At 35.1% G+C, this 25,935-nt stretch overlaps 1 protein-coding gene and 1 long non-coding RNA gene across 8 annotated transcripts in view; one reads left to right on the top strand and one right to left on the bottom strand.

The window, feature by feature from the left end:
- Nucleotides 1–20,526, bottom strand: part of Cic (Putative transcription factor capicua) — a 66,095-nt gene extending 45,569 nt beyond the window's left edge. For 5 of the 7 annotated variants that reach the window (XM_078197187.1, XM_078197190.1, XM_078197189.1 and 2 more), the window contains exon 1: nucleotides 18,683–20,526. The gene's annotated coding sequence lies outside the window, so the exon portion shown is untranslated. The remainder of the gene's footprint in view (nucleotides 1–18,682) is intronic. The other 2 variants (XM_078197183.1, XM_078197184.1) reach the window with 2 other exon arrangements.
- LOC144478864 (uncharacterized) lies at nucleotides 19,684–25,699 on the top strand. The gene is made up of 3 exons (XR_013495412.1): nucleotides 19,684–19,791; nucleotides 24,942–25,226; nucleotides 25,317–25,699. It is a non-coding gene; the product is annotated as an uncharacterized LOC144478864 (long non-coding RNA).
- Nucleotides 25,700–25,935: the final 236 nt, after the last annotated feature.

The raw sequence follows: 25,935 nt of genomic DNA on the forward strand, positions 1-25,935 counted from the left end.
CGCCGTCAATCGTATATCCTGCGGCATCAACAGGATTCATTCGTCATGATCGCATAATAGTACTGTCGCTAACACTATAAATCGAAGAGGAAACGACTTTTCGCGCAACGTCAAGATTAAATTACGAAAACTAATTTTTCTCTGCAAGACACTCGTCGACAAAAAATTGAAAGTAACAATATCAAGGAATTCTTTTCTATTTAGCGTGCTTTGGCTTACTGTGCGCGAACGTTGATGCAGTATCAACCGCCCGCATAGTCAACGAGAAACAAATTTCCTCGGAGAGTCGTCGTCGGATCTTCTTAACCTTTTCGATCCCAACACCAACACAATAGGGCATTCTAATGTGCCATACGTTTGTCGTACCTGCTTCTTTCGAATTTTGTGCAAAAAGAAATTGTGCAATTTATAATGTTAGCTTTCGAACGTAATGACATAACAGAATTATTTCTTTTCATATTAACAAATCGGAGATAAGTATACTGGTGTATTAATTTCAATTTATTTTAGCTGTTAAAGTGAGAAATTAAATTATGCTTTGCTTCTATATATCTTGGAATCGATGCGAACTATTTTCGCATGGAGATTCGCAATTTAATTGAGTTATTAACTAATTGTCATTAACAGCTAAGAAAATTTTAAGTTTATAAAATTTATTATAAAGCTGGTACAGTACGTGCTAGAGTTAGTTAAACAAATAGTAAAGATTGTGAAATAAATTGTGAATATTGTCAAATAAATTGCAAAGTTTCTAAAATGGGTTCTGTAAAGATAATAAGATACAACGTAAAATTTGTAAAGTATATTCTAAAGATTCTAAAATATATGGTGAATATTGTAAAATAAATTGCAGAGAATATCAAATACATTGTACAAATAATAAAATGAACTGCAAAGATTATGAAATAAATAGTAAGAAAATAGCATTTGAGATACGAAAACAATTGTATTCGTGTCTAGCCATTCATCTCCAAAAATATTCGATTCTGACGATCCGGTATTGTTGAGAATATTTAAGACGTTAACCGTAATTAGAGTAAGCAATGGAGGACCGAGGTCACGGGGATCGTTTGCGACAGGCAACCATTGTCAAAATTGTCAGATGTTCCACTACTTACAATGGTGTAACCAAAGTTACTCACGGTGTGATAAATACGCGATGTTAGATTTTCAACGGTAAATATATGCTCGATGATAATTGCTCCGCGATACAATGGCATACATATTCATTTCTAGAAAATGGACAATTGGTTTTGTAACTTCCTTGAAGATTAGAAAACATCCTTAATTCGTCATTTGCAAAGCATTCTAATTGACGTGCTGTTACTGATCGTAGTTGTTAACCTTGCGTGGAAAATCGTTTAGACCGGTATTGCGTTTTTTGTTTTGTTTCTTCGTGGCTTTTTAGGTTTTTGTAGACTCGTCAACCTGTTTACCGGGAAATTAACTTTCATTCAACTCGTTTCACAATGAGTACTTTTTCCTTTACAGCGAGAAGTTACATTATCACACTTAAAGTGATTGAAAAAATCGTTCTACACTTCTTGATTAATAATCGAGATTATTTCGATGAAATATTTTATTTACTATTTTTCGACGAAAATGTCCACTTTTTATAATGAAATAATATTTGTCGTACACGCATAATTCCATTTCTAATTCTACCATTTTGTTTACTAAGCGACTTATCGTGTTTGCACTGCTTGGTTGCGTAACATTAATTAACATCCTACATAGCATCAGCTACCAGGATTACTCTATAATCACCGTTGTCACGTTTTCCCGTAGGAAAGTGTTAAACTTTCGTACGAAACTGCGACACCCATACCTGGTAAGTACATACATTTAATTGCTAAATGTTCAGGCTGTCTTGATTTCATTTGTGGTTAATTCGCCATCTCGAGGACAAAGTAAAAATGTGATGTTATATACCGGTATATGTAGAATACCTAATGTATATCCAAGATTATCTCGTGGAAAACTTTAGATATCGAAGCCTCCGCGCGGCCACGGTTGCAACGACAATTATATCTTTTGAACCGTTACTGCATTAGTAACCCTGACTCGCCAAAATTTTTGAATTATAGTGCAGCTGGAGTAAATCCAGTTTGAATCGTAAAGGATGCAGGTGGATAAAGCTGCAGTTCCATTGCTGAGCTACAGTGACGGACGTATATTTAAGACCACTTGAAAAACGGTATAACTTTTTTTTTAAAACTGGACCAAACGAGTCGAATGTTTCTTAAATGATAGGGGGTCTAGTCTACTAGAAAATGACTCTAGTAACTTATAATATTCATTCGATAGAGCTGTTTCTGCTCTATAAAACTGTCTTTTCCAATCGTCTTTTTGAGTCATTTAATTTTGTTATTACTTTTGTGGCTGTAGCGACACAACACGGTCGGCGACCGTAATAACCATTCGAGCTGCCCGCTTGCAGATTCCAAGTGTTTAGCGAGAAAAATCACATTCCTTGACGTTCGCAAGGACGGAAATTACATTATTCCTTTATTTATTTATTAATTTCATGTAATAAAAAGAATAATAAATAAGAAATAGTAACTGATGGATTAATTTATTGTTATAACTATTAACACAGTTTTGTAGAGCAGAAACAGCTCTATTAAATGAATCGACACTTTGTCAAACAGCAACAAATCGTTGTAAAATAAAAGAAAATATAAAAACGCTACGAACTTATTCCCCGACCCAATACATACGCGGTAGCTACACGAAAGACGTTCAGAAGGTACAGACGAGATTTCTACGGTGTTGCAACTCACGATGTTTTAGGAAGCCATTGTATTCCGGTGAGAACACGTTGAATCCGACGCATGAAACGCAACGACGTGTGTTTATAATACGTGAGCGAATAAAGCACGCGCGTGCGTGCGCGCACGGGGTCGCCGTCATTATTGGATGATGTACACCTAAAGTACGCGTGTGCGTCAAAGGCCAACGTTTCGCACATTCTTTCCGCAATGTTTAACGTGTATAGAACGGTTTGCTTACGGTTTACAATGTAAATTTGCAGAAAGTTCAGCCACACTGGCCAGACCACCGTTCAAACTTTACGATTCATTTAAAATAGAATAACTTTTTTGAAAATTGAACTCGGTGAGGTCAGCTGTTTACGGGTATTAAACTGGTCAGTTTATTGGACAACAATTGTATCTCAATTTGTAAAATCAAATTACATTTTAATTAAATCGAATGGGATACCTGTATTGCGGGTAACATTCTAATTGCATTGATTGATAGAGCCCGACTTCGAATTAGAAAATAATTTGAATACAATGTAATTGAATGACTTTGTAATTGTAATTCAGAAAATACTAATTTAATTGTAATTTTGCACGACTCTGTTCTAGAACGAAAATTCGAGCATCACAAAAACAACTCGAGTTATTTGATTCAATTTTCAAGATGCTGTTCCATTATAAAAGGTGTCTGAATATTGTCGTCAATATTTATATATAATATATATTATTACATATATATTTATACATAACAGGTTCGATATATTTTAACATACCCTTTCATACAATATAGAAAAATACACAGCGATCCATTGAAAAAATTGACGTTCACGTTCGTTTCCAAAAAATCTACGAACACCATTATATTAACTGAAAGAAACGGTACTCTTACACTTCGCAACGCCAGCTAGTATGCTACCGTAAACATCCTGTTTAATGGATAACAGGAATAAAATATTAAATTGAAAGATTGAATGAAATTGTATGAACAGCTGCTACGGTGAATTAGATTTGCACAAAGATGAATAAAGCCCGCAAGAGGGTTAATTTATAGTACAAAAGGTAGAGCATGTTCTACAAAAAGATCAATTCTGTATGCAAAACCGGTATCCAATGGCCGAACGAGGTAATTCAAGAAACGACTGACACAATATAATGTTTGTATTTTCTTCGGTGAAGTTCTACAGAAGAACGTCGGTAGACCTATCCCGGCCGTATAATATCCGACCGTAAGTACAGGTCAGGTTTTCTCGGATACACGAGTTCCACATTACCAAGATGTCGGTAGAGGTCGTCGAGAGTTTATAGCTGGGCGAAGGCAACAGGGTCAGGCATCGAGACCGAGACCACGACGATACGACCGAGCGGCAGAGACGAGAGAGCAGAGCAGCTCTGGCCGCCGATAAAAGGAATGTGACATAAGTTGGGGTTGCTTATCGATATTGCTTGGAAATATGCAACGACGATCGACGCGAAGAAAAGTCATTAACACGACGGTCCGTCGCAAAGAAACGCGACGTTAACGTTGTATCACGGGGGTTTCATCGACGAGCGAACGCGGCGCGTCGACTGAGAGAAATCCAATATGTAGTAGTAGTCGGTCACTGCATCGAATTAAAACTAACATAGACTGAACAAAGTCGGAGGAAATAATAAATGCTATGTAACACGCAATGGAACGCTATTAATACAATATGTTAAGAGCTCTTTATGCTGTCGCGTTCATTGTTGGTGTATCGTGGCACGTATGCCCGAGATATTTTAATATAACCGCGATACGAGTTCTTGAAACCGTACTATTGGTAGCGAACGCCAATTGTCCCTTCCTTCTCGAGGCGCAAAGGGGCCTCGAAACCCGTTCTACGTGACCAAAATATAATTTTTCTAGTTCAAGCCTTAGGTATTATAGTCGACCTGCGAAACCACTGCTAAATATTTATTCCTAATTGTAAGAGAAATTGTAAAAATAGTTTTCAACGCAATTGCTCAAATTTGATCAAAGTTGGATCTCTCCCCTATCAATATGCAAGGTAAGAATAATTGATTTTTATAATAATATAATTTGAGCACCAAAACTTAATTATTCTTTAAAATCATATTCACTTTTATACATTCCGAATTAATCCTTCTGTAGGCAACATAATTATAGTTTTGTAAATCAGGTTCATTCTTTTTATTCAATTTTTAAACTGAATAGAAATTTATATACTTATAATTATAAGTAAAAGTATAATTGTAAGCTATAGTTATAAGAAAAAATAATTCTTAAGGGGAGACGATAGAATAATGTCACCCACGTGGCAGTGAACGTGTTAATAACATTCGAAATAAATCGAAATATACTGCAAGACAATGTTTAATCGTTGAAAAAATTTAACACAGATATTATAAAAACGAAATTGAAATTTTAATATAATAAAAATGAAATTGTAACTAAAATTCCATTTACGACATTTACTATACTATAAATATAGTACAAACGGTAGAACCGGTACAGATACGATACAAGATAAAAGTCTCCGTAGTATGATAACATTAAGACGATAAAATGCGCCATTCTGTTATTTGTGATATTAGGTCTTTCGACGAGCAATTAAGTGACCCGCCACTTTTCATTTAAATTTTCATTTCCGCCATTTCATGTAATCGATAGCTCCGTGCTATTTCCTGACCATCCACGTTTATTCTTTAACACCGCACGCTATTTTATATCAAGATGGAAAAGTTGCAGCGAGCTACGGTGAAACCGGGGAACCAATGGCTTGCGTTGTGACCTATGATAATCATAATTATTTATAGTAATTACTAAAATGTGCAAATATCTATGCATTTTATAGAGAAGATTGCAGTCGAAAATAACATTACACAGTCGATTGCAGCTATAATCGTAAAATTTTGATATATTAAACAATACCCAGTTATTATTATTATTATTATTACTAATCATTTAATGTAATACAGGAAAGTTCCCTATTATCTATACAGGGTGTTCAGTTTATCTTTAGCAGTGAGTCGTAAATTAGCGAGATGCAAAGCAGTCAGATCGACGCGAACCGTGAGCTGTCTGTCTACCAAGCTGAACCCTGCGTGACTATGCAATCTACTTCTGCCGGACCGACTCAATGTTTCACTTCACCGCTCGGAATGATAACAAATAAAATTCCGTCGGAATTTGTCTGAGATTATAAGTAAAATTAATTGAAACCATGTAATCCATCGTATCGAATCGAGCAACTTTTCTGGGACCATTTTTTCGCCGACTTTTTTAATTTACAAGCAAGCACAATTTCAATTAACTATCGGAGAAATAATTGATTATTTAGTAGAATGAATTTAACGGTATTCTGTTTATTTTTGTCTTTCTTCTTTAAAAAGCTTAACATCTTAAAACCAAGGCTAGAATTATTACGCTACATTTTTACACCAGACTTGCTCCATTTTAATGAAGCAAGAATCTTTTTCGAAATATTAAACGATCTCTGTTTACAACAATTCTAAAAGGTTCACTGTACACATGTGGTCAAATCTGTCTGCATAAAAAACCGAACAGTCTCAGCATGCAGTTCCGATGCGGCGACAATATCCGACAGAGCTGCCGCGTTACAAGACCGAACCGGCGAGTACAGGCTGCAACGATCTTTGATCTTATTAATAATTAATCTGGTCCGTTATGTAAATCCGGCGATAATTATTCCGTTTAATTGAATAATTGATTACAGATATTTAGGATTTACTGTCCGGAAGGAATAACATATATGATGTGTTTCGTGCGTTTATACGAAACGACTGATAAGTTCTCCCGCCGGCTGATAAGGATTTTCGTATACCGTGAACTTCGTCGTGAACTCTGATGTATGATATTCCGTTTTGTGCGCGATGGAAACAATGTTTAAAAATGTCTGACCTCGCCGGCATATAAACAATCCGTCGCAATAGAGCCGAGAAGCAGATGTTCTAGATGGAGTAACAGAAATCGGTAGATAACGCAATGAACGCGAAACGCGTCGCGGTCGTTTTTCAGAAAACCATTAAGTGGTACATCAGCGTTATCAGCGACTTGCGATACTAAAATACCGATTTTTCGAATTCCCTGTTATCAATGTGCATCGAGCCGCGCTCGCATTCTATTTCTTTCGTTGCTTTAAACAATGACCGACCGTGTTTGCTTTGCAATCGAAACGCGAAATTTTTGTTCAGCATCGATCGTATGGCAGACACATTCAGACGACCGGTGAAGATTGTAACAAGGTGATAGTTTATAACAAATATTCTCGGTAACGTAATATTCATATATCTGATTAACGGAGTTAGTCTAATAAAAACCTTGGCGAAATACATACATGATTTTACGCACAGATTTTGTACACAAAATTATGTTACTTTTGCAAATTATATTCACATTTTTTTACTACAAATAAATCCTTTTGAAGATCGTATTCACCAGAATTGTGCTAATTCAATTGCATTGTATTTCAATTTCGCAATTCCATTACATTGTATCTCAATTTTATAGTAATTCGTAATAATTCGAATCTTTCGGTCAATTCAATTGCTAATTATTTCAACCATGGGTACAATTCAAGTAGAATGCAATTGAAATTTAATGTAATACTTTCCTCTCATATTCCCATTTCTTTGTAATTTTTCTATATTGTTTTCTCTTGTTGTATTGTTTTCTCTTGAAATCGATTACATCGTAATTCGTAATTAATGTCATTGCATTTTAATTGAACAGCGATCTGAATTACGAAACACAATGCGATTGAATTATAGTGTAATTACATTCCTTTGTAATTATAATTCCTTTATTAACTGAATTGTAATTCCGCACAACTCTGATATTCACCTTGTTGAGTCCAAATTAATCCTTGTGACAGTCTTATTCTTCTTTTGCTAAATGAAATTCATCACCTTGTAATTATTTCTAATAAAAGTCATACGAAACTTAAGAATTGAATAAAAGACGACCAATTTTGATCTGTGAAAGGGTTAATTTTATTTGCATGGAGATGAATTTGATTTTCAAAACGACGAATAAAACCAGCTAAAAGGTACATTTGAATTTTAAAATGCTAAATATGATCTACTAAAGCATTAATTTGAAGTGTAAAATTTGTATAATTAAACCGTTTAACAAAGGTGCCTCTTAATCCATGGAAAAGTACTCTCTGAGAAAATACGAGTCTATAAATATGTAGTATATTTATTATAATATGTCCATTTATATTTCATCGTAAACACGTTGCATGAAAAATGTTCCAGCTCAAACAGAAGCCTGATCTCTTTTGTCTTTAACCCTTTACACCATAACTGAATATGGATATTATTCACTTCTTCTAAATCAGAGCAAAATTCGTTACCAAAATCCAGGAATAAAAATAAACAGAAGCATGCTATGAACATAAATTGAATGATTTGTTAAAGGACAATGAGGTACAATAAAAATGAAACCATTTTGAACAATTATTTACTTCACACGTTCAGGTATATTTCTCTACTGCATCTTCTACGAGACATTAAAACGATTGAAAGCATGTCTGACACTTGACATTGAAGCAACCTTGACTACCAAAAAAGTGAAGGCCTACTTTCGCGATAGCGCGAGAATTTATTGTTTATGATAGAAATACATGTGGTAAAAATGATGTTCATCAAACACGTGCGCTCGGCCAAAGAAAAAACGTCGAATATATTCTGTCTTGTTTATCAACACACAGATGTACCTACAAGGTCTGTTCCTTAGTGGATTACGAAGAGAATATTAGTATGACGATAAGCGCCTCACGATGGCTCATTATTCAAAGGAGAATACGATAGAAATGATTTTTATTTGCTTGGAAGCTAGACGGTGCACAGTGATCTGGCTAAACAGCGTTCCATAGCAAAAATTCAATTTCTTAAGTTTAATATTTTAAAAAAATTTGTTTGCTATAAACTATTCTTAAAATATTTAAATTATATTTTTTAAATTAGTGTCAGATAATTCTGTGATACGGCGTTCCAATTACAAAATCTAAAAATTCGAAGTAAAATTGAACATTCTGCACAGTAATTATAGAATATTGGAAAACAGGTTCGAATAACAGGTTTAAAAGATACTAATCACCTCGATTTTTTATGTGTTAATACATATATCTGGCTTGATAATATTCTGGCTGGTGCTCAGGTGAATTCAACGACCTACTATACTAACACTTTAAACCTTGAAACAACGCTGAAATAATTTTGGTCACCGAAAGCGAATTTCCAGGCTATTGTAAAATTTACCTTGTCTTTGAACATTCAAGCGTAAGTGAAAACTAAGTAACAAACAAAAGAAGAATTTTATATTCTTTTTCATATCTTTTTTATGACAAATCACCTGGTACCCATTGTGCATATCTTTCAGGGTCACCTTGTATACTTATATTTGTATTTAAATTTAACACTTTATCCAAAGCTTATGAACAGTACTTACAATTACCCGAGCTTTGCGTAGAAGATGCTCGATAATTTTCCTCCAAATAATAATTTTAGAAGCAGTTAACGCATAATATTAATCCCAATATTCTGTTAAATTGCGAATAAGCCAATTTTCAATAACTTTTTTGTCGATATTCAATTTTGAGGTAACTATTGCAAAACTACTGGTACATAATGTATTGAGTTTGCGAATATGAAGTATACCTAATAGTAGAGACTAACAAAAGTATCTGTAAAAGTACTTAAATTATATTTACATTATAACTAAAGCTTAATTGTAAAAGTGTTCATTGAAATAAATTTTACACAAGTGACTGATATGAACAAAAAAATAAATTCTTATGATGTAAATTTCACGGCTGGTGCGACTAGTATAAGAATAATTTCTCAGTGCAAATGTGAAATAAAAAACAAATGAAATATAAGAATACTAAAGAAATACGAAATTATAAGCCAATATAAATTAGGATTATGTTAAAAGCAAGAAATAATTGTTTCGCTGCGTATACAATGGTTTCCTGCGTTGAAACGAGACTTCCATTTAACTGCTCGAAGTATCTAATCCTCTGGGGTAGCGTCATGTTGCTTTCCTAAAATCCAGCGACAGAATGTCACCGAGTCCTTACTTACTTAGTTGCTAACCGCGATTACAGAATATATGTGTTTTAACTCGGGGAAATAATACTTGCTCGCGTATTATACCGTCTCGTGCGCCCACGGTGCGGCAGTTTCTAGCTCCACTTCACACAAAAATTATAATGTAATGTAATAGAAGACCTAAACGTGCAAACTAGGTTGTAATTTGGAAATTATCATGTTATCAAGAATTGAGAAACATTGCGCGGCCACTGCAATATCCAGTAAAATAACGCAGCGAAAGACTTTACGAATAATAACAAGAAATTTTATCTCTTCTCGCATATTTTAATTCAAAATTATTACACTAAAATATTAATTATATAGAGTAGCGAAAAATAGATTGATTATATTTATTATATCTTAAGATTGTTATTTTTTGAAATTAAAATATCTTTGAATCACTGTTATCAAAATTAGATCTTTTCAATGCTACCTTCAAAATTAGATAATTTTTGCAATACTAACTTTAGAATTCGATCAACTTAACAATGTCATCTTCAAAACAAGATCATCTTTATAATACTATTTCCAAAATTACATCGTCGTTGTAATACTATTTTAAAAATTAAAATATCTTTACAATCTTCAAAATTGGATCGCCTTTAGAACGCCATCTTTAAAATTAGATCGTTTTAGTAATACTAAGATTGGTGGGGAATTTTCATACGTCAATAAAAACGAAATATTTGAAAAGGTAATTATAATAAGAAAACTTCAATTCAAATGATTCGTGAATAATGTTAAATATCGGAGTATGAATTATGCATTGTTATTGTTACTACTGCCATTTTATTTAAATACGTAAATATTGATATCTAACTTTCGAGTTATATGTCAATAAATTAAGTAAACTATGGTTTACTTTTTATTAAGCTTCGTCCAGCCAAGCTCCATCACTTCCTATTCATGTTTCGAGCCGCATAGAAGCTATAACGTAACAGCTCCGATAAGGGTCAAAAGTGACCCGGTTTGGCGAATCAGCAATTGGAGATTATAGATTGCATGCACTTATACTAAACGAGTTCTTACGGAAATTGAATCATTATAGTTTGTATCACATTTACCAATATGCTTGCAACTTATAACGGGTATCCGCCTTGTTTCGTGCCACAATTTACACGCGACGGTAACATTGCAAATGTCACATATCTATGTGTACAACTGTGCAAATCAAAATGAAAAACAGGCACGAAACCGATAATAAAGTTTTCATTTTATTTTCTTCCATGTTCATGTGTGCGGGTTTTACTGAATACCATTATTCTCGCTGCAATTTAATTTTCATTCAACAATAACTGAGAAATCTCTGCTACAATGAACATATTTATATTGCATTTCTTAAATGCTCCGTTTTACTTTATACAATTAACACTTTATTTGCAGTAAGGCTATTTTCAATGACCGAAACTGTGGCTAAGAGAAGCTGTATAATTCGCTTTTAAACACGAACTTCAAACAAATTTGTTACGTTACATTAATGTAAACAATTTGATGTCTTAGAATAATTTTTTTTTTAAATGCTTAACATTGATAACGCTTTTAACAACGCTTTAATAACTGTAAAGTATGGGGAAATTATTCGAACTGCAAATTTATACGAACCACTTGTTCAGAAAATAACGCGCAGGCTTACTAACCGGTGCGGTTAGTAAATCCTTTAACGTGTAAAATTAACGTCTAATTTTCAATACGATTGGCATAAAACGACCTATGAAAAAGGGGGACTCGCATGAGAAAGCTCAGTTTAACAATGGCGTATTGATTTTTTGTGTACGCTCGTAGGCTCGTTCCACGTACGTGACAAATCGCGATAAATAGCGTTCTGAAAACGCAACAATCGAAACTTAAAGGAAGAAAACGAGACGTATCGTACGCGTCCACCCGAAGAAATTTTCGTTTCATGAACGAACCGCGAGGTATCGCTGGATTTCGATCGGAAATGCACCGAATCAATCGACACGTAAAAAACTGATGCTCCGCGATCGACGCGACGCCGTTATCTCGGAGCTTCGAAAGATAATAATTATTATGTTGCGAATCCTTGCGAATAATGAATGCATACGTGAACATCGAACGAGGTGAGTCATAGAGACGAGCATTAACGTCGGGAAATGAAAGTGGTAGCCTAATTAATGTAGCTGAAGAAAATATATATAGAATATTATAACTATCCTACGTGTAAAAGGATTACAATAGTCAAATAAATAATGTAATTTTCACCGGTCTACAAAATTTTGCATATTTTAATGGCATACTTTTAACAAATTCTTTTTAGATTTAATTGAAACTTTATATAGTACAAATATTTAGCTACTTATTCAGAAATAAGAAGTAACACTTTGTATTATGCATGGCGGAGATTACCAATATCACTGGACTGCGGATTTTATGCATTTCTGACAAAAGTAAGTAGATCAAATTCAAAACGGTGACAATATTTAAAGAGTTTATTTAAATTTAGTATTTAATAGTAAAATTATTATTATTATTACAACTATATATTATGTTCAATTAACTGCAATTGCTATAAAAAGAAATAGACCTCTCTTGCACTCAATACAAATAATTTTTATTTTCCATAAAAATCCGCAGTCTAGTTATTTGAATAGTGATTTTATCACTATCATCACTTTGAATAGTGATTTTAGCCGCGTAATTCTAAAGAAAATTGTATCTGCTTGCTGAAGTTGAAATTATGATATCCCTAAACAGTGTGTTCCCGAAAGTGTGCTTCGCTGAGATATTGCTCTATTCTATAAAAATTCATTCCCAGATGTGTGCAACTTTTCGAATGACTTCGTAAATATCTCTTCATCCCGGATGAATTTTGTTTGCGCGATTTAAGTATACTCGTGATAACATGAGCAATCATTCGATTGCAGATTTTGTGCATTCGTAGCGTTTGTGGATTATCAGGAATATGCCGTAACAGAATGCCGGCCTTATCAATATGTGTACTTCGTAACAATAGACGAGTGTAAATTCCTAATCCTTAAATTGACACACACGAAACTTCGATGTCTCAATAAGTTTACTGAAATGCATTTATTAAAATGACATCGCTAAAGTGACTTCGTAAATAAAATTAAACTGACTTATCTGATATGGCTATGTTATTGATGACTATAATAAATAAGAAAATGGAGTGACCCTTAAATTGTCTTACCATTCTTTTTTTATCGCACTTTAGTTCGTCTATCACCTAATTGTATGCATACATTTGTAATGGTATTTTTAAAATTACGTCGTCTTTACAATGATATCATGAAAATTACATCATCTTTAAAACACTGTCTTCAAAATCGAGATATCTGTACAATACTATCTTTAACATTAGATCATCTTTAGAACATTACCTTTAAAATCATATCACTTTAATAATGATGGTTCATTTTACCGGCATTGAATTAATGTATTGAATTTATTCTGTTAAAATAAATAGAATACATTTTTCTCTTTATTAACCTTCGTCCTGCCAACTAAAATTGCTTCCCCAAAATGACTTAATTAAACCGACTTCGCTAATTTCTTCTTACTATGCTTCATTTTGTCACATCTGTCGATTTAATGTATACATACACCTACGACAATTGAACGCGAGAAATTTTCTTAACTTAGCGAAAATAGAATTGCAACCTGTGTAGACCTCCCACTGGCCTTGCGGTCGGTGTTCTAAATAAATAATCGAAACATATACCGTTAACACACTGTTTATCGAGTATTCTCCATTGTTTATTCCGCTCGTTATCGCCGAGTGAAATTTTGTCGTATCAACGAACCCAGTAATGAATATTCGACCGTTTTCGCATTCGGTTACCAGCTACGTCACGGTAGAATGAAGTTGATGCACGTGTGCATCGTTGTAATCTTATCGGCGATTGTGTGAATCAACTTTGAACTTTCGTTCACTTTTAGAACCGATATATATACCGTCGGCCGCACGTGTTTGTTAATTTCAATAAAACGATAGAAAAATCGAAATCGTTCTCGAACGCACGTAGCATACGGTCACCGTTCGTTTTTTTTTTTTAATTCAATTACTAATAGAATATTAATGGAACGGTACAGTTAACAGTCGTTGAAACAGGTATCGGCGATAAAAACAGTCGTTGAATGTTGAAATCGGTAACTGTACATTCTGCATCTGTCACTGCATCTTATTAACAAAAAATTTGTAACTCGTCTAAGGCTATGGTACCTCGTGATTCTGTAGGAGAGCACAAAAAATCGTAAGTCTAGTGAACCACGTATGTACAAGAGGTTCTTGCTGCTTTGTAGATTGAGAATACATTGCCAAGTCGGTAATCATTGATACATTTCGTAACAGTGTATAACAGACAGAAATTTTACTGGATACAATCGTAACAGGATTTTGGATCTTTTTGCAAAATAAAAATTGTCCGAGTTAATCGTAAGATACGTAAATTATATAAAAATGCCTTTTCTCAAAATATTTTAATCCAAATTCGAAATAATTTCTGCAAAGGACAGTATTTCCCATTTTTTATGACTTAGTGCATTTTATGCATATAAAATAGCGTAGAACAATTTCTTAGATATAAACAAACTTGATAATGTATAAATTACTTTACTTTTAACGTGATGTGACAATTTTTAATGATGCCTCAGAGTCATCACTCGAGTGTAATTGGATTGATAATTGTGATAATAGAGCGATGCTATTAAATTATTCTAGTGTATTTACAATTTTTTCCAATCGGAAATAATTCCAAAATCAGAAATCGTTTGAAAATACACTGAAAGCTAATTAGCAGAAATTACATGGCAATGAAAATTAAATGTTTATGAACAATACTGAAACAATAATTATTTGTAACTCAACTCGGTATTGAAATTCTACTATCCACTACTTATAAATTGAAAACCGAATAGGAAATTATTACTTTCAATTGAATATATTAACATTCACACTTTCATTCAGTCTCCTTACCATTTAAAATTGCATGCGCTTAGTTTTATCAGGAATGTACGAAAGCAACAGTCTACTGATCAATAAATAGGTGATGTGACACTTTATGCAAATTTCTAGTTTTCTTTCCGAACTTAAGGGAATTAACATTGCGATAAAATCTTACTTGTTTTTCGTAACACATTTCCTTTTCAATTTTTTTAATTAATAAAACCGTTCATTGACATAATCATATCTTTTAACGTAATACATTTTTTAAAACCATCTATAAATCTTGTTTAGCTATAATTAATAAAATCGAACTTTAACACAATGTATCCATCTTCAATTCTGAGAACATTTGTTATTCATTTATTATACTGTAATAAATAAAGTAAGCAAGAAGCATCATATTTACATAAAAAATTTATAGAAGGAATCCTGATTGATTAAAAAATGTGCAGTTTAACCAATTCAAACACTTTGATACGTTACGCTATTTTGTTATTATAAAAATAATTGTTGTCTTTCTTATACGTCGAATCGTACAAGAATAAATAATTGTATATTAATATCGAGCAACGATGACCGACAGAGCGTGGGTAAAAGTTCTTACCGGTATAGAGATGAGTGACGTAAATTGAAGAATTTGTGTTCACCAACGGTGACCGTTGCGGTGTGAACGGAAAGCCTTGTCAGTCACCGGTGACCGTCACCAGTCCTGAATGAAAGATTTTTTCTCGACGACTGACGGTCGATACAATGACAATTTATGCGTTGGTCGCCGGTGATCGTCACGAATAGACGATACTGTGGAAATCATTGACAAGACGGTTCAAAGACGGTGCTGACGATCAATACGGGAATCTTTCGTTTGTGACTTATCAGCCGCCAGTGACCGACACGAGAATAATTTTATTAACGATAAGCTTGCCAAACGTTAAAAACGGCTGGTTCGTCTTATCTTATAAAAGCTACGAAATTGCATTTATTTAAACTTTGCGCAATTTTTATTACAGTACGTGTGAATAAATAGACTTAGTCAATCATTTTTCATGAAAGCATCCTTGCAATTTTCGTGGTGCAAAAACAGAAAATGTATGATCGGCGACGAATATATCTACTTTTTTAATAAATAAATTTCCTTTTTCTTTTTAGTTTCGGTTATTGATACGGACCTATCTTACAAATGTTGCATGAAATGCAATAAATGCAGAAAAGTGATTTTTAGCTTCGGATATCTCTAGACCCGAGCAATAGTAAGAACCCTAGCATGAAACGGCCCCTATAGCAGGATGCCAACGAATACACCCAGCACAAGCCACAAGAATCATGCCATTATAGATGTATAAAGAATCAAATCTGGCGCGCCGTTGATATTAATGTATGCAGCAAATAATGCAGATACTGTAGACGCGATCTTTATAAATACTAGTATCATAATACTCCTCTCAATGGCTAATTCCTACAACTAATCAAGATAATAAATGCAGGGCTTGAGAAGGTCTAAAAATAACTGCTTTAAACCGTAAAAATTCTTATGGAAACTGTTACCAAGGAGCTACCCTTATTCTGAATAACTTATGAATTGACTGCGAATTTTTGGGCAAAATAGAAATTGACTACAGCAATTGCAAGAAGTAGAAATTAAATAAAAAAACCATTCTCTTTTAAATAATGTTAATAGATTGGAAATAATATAATCACATTTTTAAATTGTTTTAGTAGCTTCTACTATTTTGAATTGCTGTAACTCATGTTTGCCATAAGTGCATAAAATCCGCAGTCTAATTACGAAATATTTAAAAATCGAACTATATCAGTTGAAATTAAGGTTCTTAAAACCTACAGATTTTTTTTCAGTAAATGGTCAGAGATATTAAAAATCGTGACAAAACTGCGATTTTTGCGATCTTTAATTTTTTGTAACTCGTAACAATAGTAACTGATTCGGTTAAAATTGTCAACGTATATACAAGTTACCGAGATCTACGCAAAACATTTTTTAAACTTTCGTTATACACTCCGATAAAAAGTTAAAAAATTAGTTTTTTACTTTTGTTATCATTCCAAGTAATAGTAACATTCCTTGCTAGTCTGTCATCTAAAATTCAAACCATTGTGTCCAGCTTTAAAGAAGTTCTTGCGTTTTAAAAGTTTTACGAACACTTATGTGGACCACTGTATAAACCTAAAATGTAATGGTTATACAAGAACTTATATAGGAACTAATGCAAGTACCATAACTTAAACTGATATAATCCGACTTTTAGGTACATCATAACAGTTATTCAGAATAAAAGTTCTTTATAACTGCTTGAAATACTTGAACCTACATTACAACTAGACTGCGGATTTTATGCATTTATGACTCAAATAAATGACCGAAACCAAAAATAAAGAAAAGATTAAAAGGAATTAAGAATGTTATTTAACTTATTAAAATTATTGAAAAAAGAAAGAAAATTAAACTTGGCTGATTGATCTTGTAAGTGACACAGGAGAATTTTATTTTGCACAAAGATCCACAGTCTAATTATAACAATTTCCGAGCCCTGATTGGATGTATATTTGAACTGAGAAATTTGAACTAACGACTGGCTCAACGTAACTCCGTTTGACAAGAACATCGTCGAAAAATCAGTGTATCAAAAAGGGAAGTGGTGAAATAATTTTGAAGCTCGTTATGCCTCGTTGCGGTGCAAGAGTTAGACGGTTCTAAATAACCTATAAATTTCGTTGTCAAGACGATTCTCAACGGTCTCTCTTCTCTCTCTCTTTCTCTCTCTGTATATTTCAAGCAGCTGCTGGCTAAAATCGTCAACGTGATCTTTGGTCCATTGTAGTATCGACAAACAATGTGTACTTGGAGATAAGGAGATAAATATAAAGTGAACTATATAGTACACCGTTGCGAAGAGGTTATAACATAATCGAACAGTAACTCGTATGAAACGATTCGCTTCTCGAAGCTGCGTGACTACGTCGATTATCTCATTCATATTCTGTCACTTTTCATCGATTTCGCAACACTCGAGTGATATTTTAGGGTGAATCGACAATGATCGGTTGAGAGAGTCGTTTTCCGTAAAATTTGATTTTCGACACGACTATGGCAGAAAAGATGCATTGTTGACGATTCGAAATACCGTGCAAGACCGCATTTAATTTGACGAAAGAAAAATTGTGTACAGTAACTATACCGTAGTGCATAGAGTTCGAACGTGCCCACGAAATGGAGAAGCAGATCAAATGCATAACTTACTAGGGCTTTGCACCATTACGGATTACACGGAATTGATAATTCTTGGCCGTTGGTCGCGTTCACAGCTCTTTCGTGCGCGCAGAACCATCTTGCTTTAATTATAATCCCAAGAGTCACCGAGAGAGTTACTTTCCATTCAGGTAGTTTCGCCGCAGCGTGATCAATCAAACCGCTCGAGGCCCGATATATTACGCACGAAAACTGTCGTCCGGTTTATGGAAACGCATTCGACAATGCACAGACACTTTTGATAAGAACCACTCGCACGATTCGAACAGGTACAACGGCGGTAAGCGCGAGAACGAGCCGAAAAAAAATATACACCAGAGCGAAACCATACCATTTACGCGCGTAACGGAACGCTGAAAGGTTAGGGGACACAAGAGAACCTTATAGGATTCGAAGTGAATCACGATAGAACGGAGTCGAAGAAAAAGCAAAGAGCACGAAAACGTATCACTGAAAATATGTAAACGTGACACGAACCAGGATTACAATGGATGACGAGCGATTGTGGAAGATAGAATAGATTCGTGGGTTTAAGAGCAAACCGCGAGGTGAGATGACGACAATGATATTTCTCCACGGCGCACACTGGCCGCACTATTCTTATTAAAAATCGCACCGAATTCGCGGAAATTCACATACCGCGTCTACTAGCTCCATCTTGACTTGTGAGTTAATCCGGACGCGCACGTTCTTTCTATTCGTCGTCGTCTTCGCCGTCGTCGTCGTTCTGGTCAGCGTCTTCTGGCCGTCTTTCACTCACGATATACACTATCGTCCCGCACACGTCGCTGTTACTCACTAACACAATAAATCCATTGTGAGAGAGAGAATTCCTGGCAGCACATTCCGCGTGTACGTAAGTACGGATACGAGGGTGTACGACGGACTCCGGCGCGCCGCGGCTGGCTGCGCTCTCTCTTTCTCTCTCTCTCTCTTTCTCCCTCCCTCTCTCTCTTTCTGCTTCTCCCTCTCTCTCTCTTTCTCTCTCGGTTCGACTCGCCTCGAGTCGAGTTGCTCGCCGTTCGCGGATGTCGTCACGAGGCGAGGGAAGAGACAGGAGTAGAGAAAGACGTGGGGAGAGAGGCGGGAGAAAGGGAGCCGATACGAGAGGGGAAACAAGGTGGGGAGTTAATGTAACAGAGAAAGATATGGAGAAATAGAGAGAGAGAGAAAGAGAGAGAAATAGTAAGAGGCGGATAAACTACGAGAAAGAGCAAAAGAAAGAAAGAGGTTCTGATGGAAGGGGTAAAGAGAAAGGGAGAGGATTAGGAGCGACTGAGCGAACGCGAGGGAGGAGAGGTAAGTACGAGAGACGTGTATGGTCGTCGTATAAATAGACGAGAGACGATATAGGAATCGTATAGTATAGTAAGACTCCTAGGGCAGGTAGTGGATGCTCGTGACAGCGATGAAACTACCTCACTTACTTCCACCATGAGCATGGAGAGTCACTGACACACAATGCAAGAGGTTTGCGCACGTGTATACACTTACACTGGCACGCACACGTACTACGTTTCCACAAGGAAGCACACGAGGGAGAGCGGGCGAATGTGCGAGCGAGCAAACGAATAGCACGCACACAAAAGAACATCCTTGCGTAGCGACTGCGCACGCGTACTACACACACGTATGATACGTATTCACTGGGCCTGTGAATGCCGTCACCGCTGTGGTTGTGTCGATTGTCGTTGTGTTGGTCGTCGTCGTGGTCTCGTAGACCGCCACTCCACCGTGTCACCTATACCGTGAGTATTGATGATCAACGTAAGAATCGACACAAATTCCCGGGGACCATCGGCACCGCGCCACAACCTACCCGGGGCTTGTGGTGTCCTTGCCACTGCTGTAATTTTCGTCGACTCGTTCGAGCAAATGCGCGTGCACTCCCGTTACAAAAATCCGTCACAGTAGACTGACCGACCGACCGACCGGGAGGAGATGGTAACTATAATACCACGACACGGTCATGACGTCGTCGCCGTCGATGCACACGCTTCTCAACGATTCTTATTTATCCATATTTTCGCAGGAGCCACTGTATCACCGAATTATTGACATCTTCCTTGTCGCGGCTGTACGTGCCTAGCAATCGGTTTTCTTTCTCTCTCTCTCTCGCTTTTTTCCACTAACTACGTTCCCTCCCTCTTTCTTTCCGCCTCGCTCTTTCTCGTCACATGCACGCGTATGGACTGAGTTGCTCAACTGAACAGCCTGCGACTTGTCGAGCCATATAACCGAGCAACCACACGCACACACGCCACTACTGTACCAACACCGTTGCGGGCACGACCATCACCACTGGCTTTCCTTCATATCTTGTCGGCTACGTGCAGACACCCACACACGCGCACTGCTCGCGTACACACCGCTGACCGATTCGAGCGAGCCGAACGGCGCGCGCGCACTCACTGACAGCCGCTGCGTCGTCTCACTGACACTCACTGTCTTACCCACACTATTATCACACTGTACAAAACGTTCTCCCACACAGGGCTGCAAGGAACTCGTGTAGAAGCCTCTAACCCGGAGCACACCTACGCACACCAGCAAGCGACTACATTGCCGACGGACTGTAGCCTCAGGACCGTCATCACGCTCCCCGCGGACCCGTGGGCTTGTTCGCTCGCTCGCTCGCTCACTCGCGTTCCTACCGCCTCTTTGCGTTTCAAGGAATTCGTCGATGTGTTTGTACCTTGGTCTCTCGTTTTAAGGAACGGCACCTTATGATTTCGAATTTACTTAATGCAACGCGTCGATAACGTTTCGTTTCGCTTTCTGCAATTACTATCGGCTCGTTCCACTTCTGTATAGGTGTTTTCACGTACTCGTCGAATGTCCACAATGGTAAGCGAATGTACCTTACGGCTTCAATGTGTTCTATTCTAGAAATCATTACAAAATTGTGGGGCTCGGTGAAAACAGGCACATGCTACAATTTTGTGATTTTAGAGGCGACCGCAGTGTAGTAGATTGTGTTTTTCATAGAATAAGCGTTAAGTTATTATATATAAAATGGGTAGTAAATGACGATTGCTGTTAAATTTTTATTGCAAAATACGTTTTATTATTACATTTTTTATCGAATGTTTCTAACGTCACTGAGTTTTTACATAATCCCAGTCAATGACAAGTGAATAATTCGACAATAATAGAGTATGGCATGAATTAAAGACTATATAAAAAAGCTAATAAAGCGGAGAAAAAAAATTGATACGCATGTGGCTTGTTTTCCATTGAGCCCCTTAATTCCACGTTTTTATTTTTAGGAACATTAATCATTCATCGATTTCTTTTCGTTCTAGGTCTTGAACATTTTACATGATAAATTTGTAAATAAAGATTTTATTTAAAATTGAATTTTTTTATATTTTACTTATTTATTAGAAGAAGAAAAATCGAGGTGATATCTGACCAGAAGAAATTATATTCTTGGTAACAAATAAGAAATTTAGTTGATTGAAAAATTGTTAGCACACAATTTTTTAAAGTTTTGTTTGAATCGCTTTGAGAAAATTGATTTCATCAATCGTGTGTTCTGTAAATGGACGTCAGTTTTTACGCTGACCGTGCATAAAGATATTTTTTGTAGAAGAATAAATATAATTTCAGTAAAGAATTACTGCTAAAGAAAACTGTTTGGATTGTTTCAAGTTTTTCAATAAAGCGATAACCGCATTTGTTTTTGATATTCTCTGTAAGCAGTTTTTACTCACCCCTCAAAGAACAGTCTGAGCATACTAATCGGTTGGTATTAAATGATGATCGATAGTTTGGTCAAAGTTTCGAAGCGCGATTGTTCAGTACAATGTGAAGAATGGAAAGCAAATTTTATAAAACATAGTCGTATAGCAAATAGTCATTATTAATCGAAACAGAAGAAAGTGTAAAGTTTTTTCTTCATTAATATTTGATTAAGATGTAGAAATTTTTTCTTCGAAATATAGTCAAATTTAATGTCTGATTACAAAGTTTTTTAAACATGCACTAAGCTTAATGGAATTTGCAAGATGTTTTTGACAATTATGTAAGCCTATCTCCTTTAATTCCATTCAGACATTTCGGTATTTCTTTATCCCATAAAACGTAAATAAGTATTATGCAATCATTTTTCAATGTACTTTTCGATGCAGCGAATTGTAAATTATCACGTTTCGTTAATTTGGTTTCAATACTGGCACGCTTCCAAATGCATGCCACAGCCATGCAAGTATTATGCGAACAGAGCATACAGTTTAGAGAGGTAACAACGTGATTTGGTAATGATGAAAATAAAAATCATTGTACAATACTTCTCGACATTTCTCGCTCGGTTTACCGGTATTAAAGCCACGAGATCATTTTCTCCTCGCTGCATTTGCAAACTATTCGTAACCTACAAATATTTGTTCAAGATACTCGGAGTCGCCTGTGAGAGATGATCATCTGCTTGCTTAGACGTAGTAACTTCTAAGTCAACATCATTATTCAACGTTTAAAAGCCTTCAAATAATGCGAATCAAAGCGATAAGAAAGGACGATATAGAATTTACATCTCACATCAATTGTCGTTACACGTGCGCCCGTTTTATAAGCAATTAAGTCCCGATTTCTCGCTTTGCTTCATTTTATAACAGGCGAAAAAAAAGAAATACCTTTCATGGAACTCGGAGTAAATATTTAGCTGGTGCCCATGAAGATTGGCTGTCGCGTAATGGTGATCAAGAGTTTGTGGCTCGTTTTCTTCTTGCTTTCAAGAAATCTTTAAACGAAGCACTTGCTTTTTGTCAAGTGTCATGATCAACATTAAAATCTACACATGCCTCGTAGACATAGTAGACATCTGGCGTAACAGTAGCCTCTCGTATCCCGTGCGTAAGCGTTTGTAGAAGGCGCGTGTATCACGCACACGTTGCCATGTGCATATACGTCCTGCTTACATAGGTTGCACTATGTAGGGATGACGATATATTATTATTCACTAACATCGGCAAACATATGCACTGACCTGTGTATCTTAATAAAAAAAAACATTTCTATAGATATAAATTGCGTGCACAATGCGATGAACGAAAATATGAATAATAATTATGAATTTCATTTCCTTACAACAAAATTATGACACACTCTACGTTAAACCAAAATCATTTCTCATGGAACGTTTATATTTGAAGAATTCATCTTATTAACGTTATCAACCGGTTACTGGATTTTCTTTCACAATCCTGGATATTATAAAAATGTTTCTATGCAAATTTTTTAGGAAAACTTCTTCATTTAACTATATATACATATTCAATAAACTAGAATGTCTTTCACAGGCTGTAATTATAAATGCAGATTAATGAAAAATAACTGAGAGAAGTTCTACAATTTTTCAACAATATAAAAAGTTTTTAAACGCAGCTGTGTATATTAACATAAGGGTTGAATGATGTGACGTGACTCTAAACAATTATAATCCGATGCTCGAATAATTTATCGATCAAGTTTCCAATATTTTGTACCCTTTTAAAACTGAAACTAATTTGTATATTAGCGAAGCTAGTGCAAGTTATAAGCGAATAAAAAGCAACTTTAATTTTTCGTAATATTTTCTATTGTTAATGAACACAGTTTGGTTAATTTTCAAGCGGCTTCCGTTTAGAAAATTCATTCGGCGGAATGGAAGGAGGCATCGAATACAGTGTTCTCGCTACAGCCCTGAGCACAATCCGTATACAAGCATGCTCGCACGGCGTAAGAAACGGAAAGAGAGACTCGGTGCATGCGTACACACACGTAGTTATACATATATTGCCGTGCGTGCATCCCATTGGCGTAGGAACGTTTTTCCCATGTTTTAAGCACACTTTCATATGGCCGATCCGAATTATAATTTCACTGATTTCTATTATTACGCATTCTATGAAGTAGAGCAATCGTTAGACCGCGGATATTATACATAATGTGCTGAAATTGACTAGGTGAAATAACGAACAATGAAGACGTTAGCAGAATTTAAGAACGATCCTCCATTCTCCTTAATTTATTGAAATAATTCGAAAAAGAAATACATTTTTATACAATTTCTACTCGATGTAAATTATTAACAATATTTTCTTTTTGTATAAAAATCCGCGGTCTCTTATACACACCGTAAACTTCAATGTAAAATTTATTATTAAATTGCATAAATATTAAATTAAATAAGTATCATTAAATTATAGATTAATAGGATCACAAATTACTCCAACATTGTATTTTTACTTTATTTTGTAATAAACGTTTAATTTTCCATGTTTTTATTATTTTATACACTCGGTGAAAATAAAATAACAATCTTTATCTGCTACCTATAGTTTTTGTGATTATAATCTAGCACTTTATTCTATATTCTATTTTATACATAATGTATATTGTTTTATAACATTGTCAAGATTGAATTTATTTAAACTTCGTACGATTTCTGATACAATGTATGCTTCAACAGAAAAGTTCATTTGACAATTCCCTATAGAAATATTTTTGATCAATATCAAGAAATGGAAAAGAAAAATTCTGAATTCAGCCACTCGGATTGGTTCGATAATTTTTATATTAATTAAGTTTGTAAGTTCTCTATTTGAAAATGAAATCTAAGATTATTCCTTTTGTTAATCAAATCAATGAGCTAAAAACGCAGGTTCTTTGAACGGATTTACTTGACTTTCCTACTTTATCTTTATTTCCGTTCTTGTTAGTCATGGAAGGAATTCAGTCGAAGAGATGAGGATTAAAAGAGGAAAGTTACTTGTTCGTCTTTACGCTATTATATTATGTATAGAATGAAGATTCGTCCAATTGATCGCGATATTAATCGATGGGATTTAAAAGTCTATTTTACGAAGGCCTTTTAAAACGTTTGTATGAATCGCATTTGAATTCTTTTTTGTTGAAGGTAGAACACGTTCGATGGAGACTTCATCAATGGCACTGCGGAGTACCTTGCAGTGACTCCGATTCCCCTTCTGCATTTCTCTTCATAGACTTACGTGTCGATGAATGGCGTAACCTCGTTATGGGACTTCATGTGGATGGCTCAGAATGCTCGGAAGTTCCACGCGAGACGTGAAAAAAGTTTCCTAAAACTTTAACGCGGGCTAACGAATTGGCAGCGGTGATCTCCAAGACAAATAACGCCGGAAGAAGAAAAACAAACGGAACACGTTTTGTCAACGATTCAGTAAATTCAGACTATTCTTCCACAGCTATATTCTAATGGATAGTTATTCTAATGGACATCTAGTTTAAAAGAGTTATTTATATTTCATAGGTCTAGCAATTGTTGAATTGCGCTTGTTCAAGATTTTGCATTTGAGAAACACACTGAAATGCCTACAAATTGTGGACAAATTGTTTCACGTAGAAGGATGAAGAAAGAAAATACATTTGTATAGAATCAAGTACAATTTATTTTCGGTGTAAAGAGCGTAGCTATTATTTTCACGCTTTCGGTGGAAAAGAAGGTATTGAAAAATGATGACAATAAATTGTTATTGCGACAATATGTGTATTCATTTAGTTTTTAGTGTGAATACAGAGTTGAACAAAATTTTATTCGGTGACGAATAAGAGACAAAGATTAACGAATAAAATTTTATTCGACGTTATCGAATAAATATTTATCCGAATAAGATATCCATCGAATAAAAATTCATTTGAACAAAAATGTACGTAAAATATTATGTAAGAAACACGATTAACAATTATTGACGTTATTGTTCAAATAATCTTACAGTTTCTATTTGAATAAATATTTTAAATAAATATGTTTTCGAAACAACTCGAATAATGCCGAAATCTGCATTAAACATTTTAAAGGTACTATTTATATTTTTTTCTACGTGACGCTACTTCACTGTTTTAGCCAAAGTAAATAGAAATAGAGAATT

Source organism: Augochlora pura, chromosome 3 (genome assembly GCF_028453695.1).
Source record: "Augochlora pura isolate Apur16 chromosome 3, APUR_v2.2.1, whole genome shotgun sequence".
Classification (NCBI taxonomy): Eukaryota; Metazoa; Arthropoda; class Insecta; order Hymenoptera; family Halictidae; genus Augochlora; species Augochlora pura.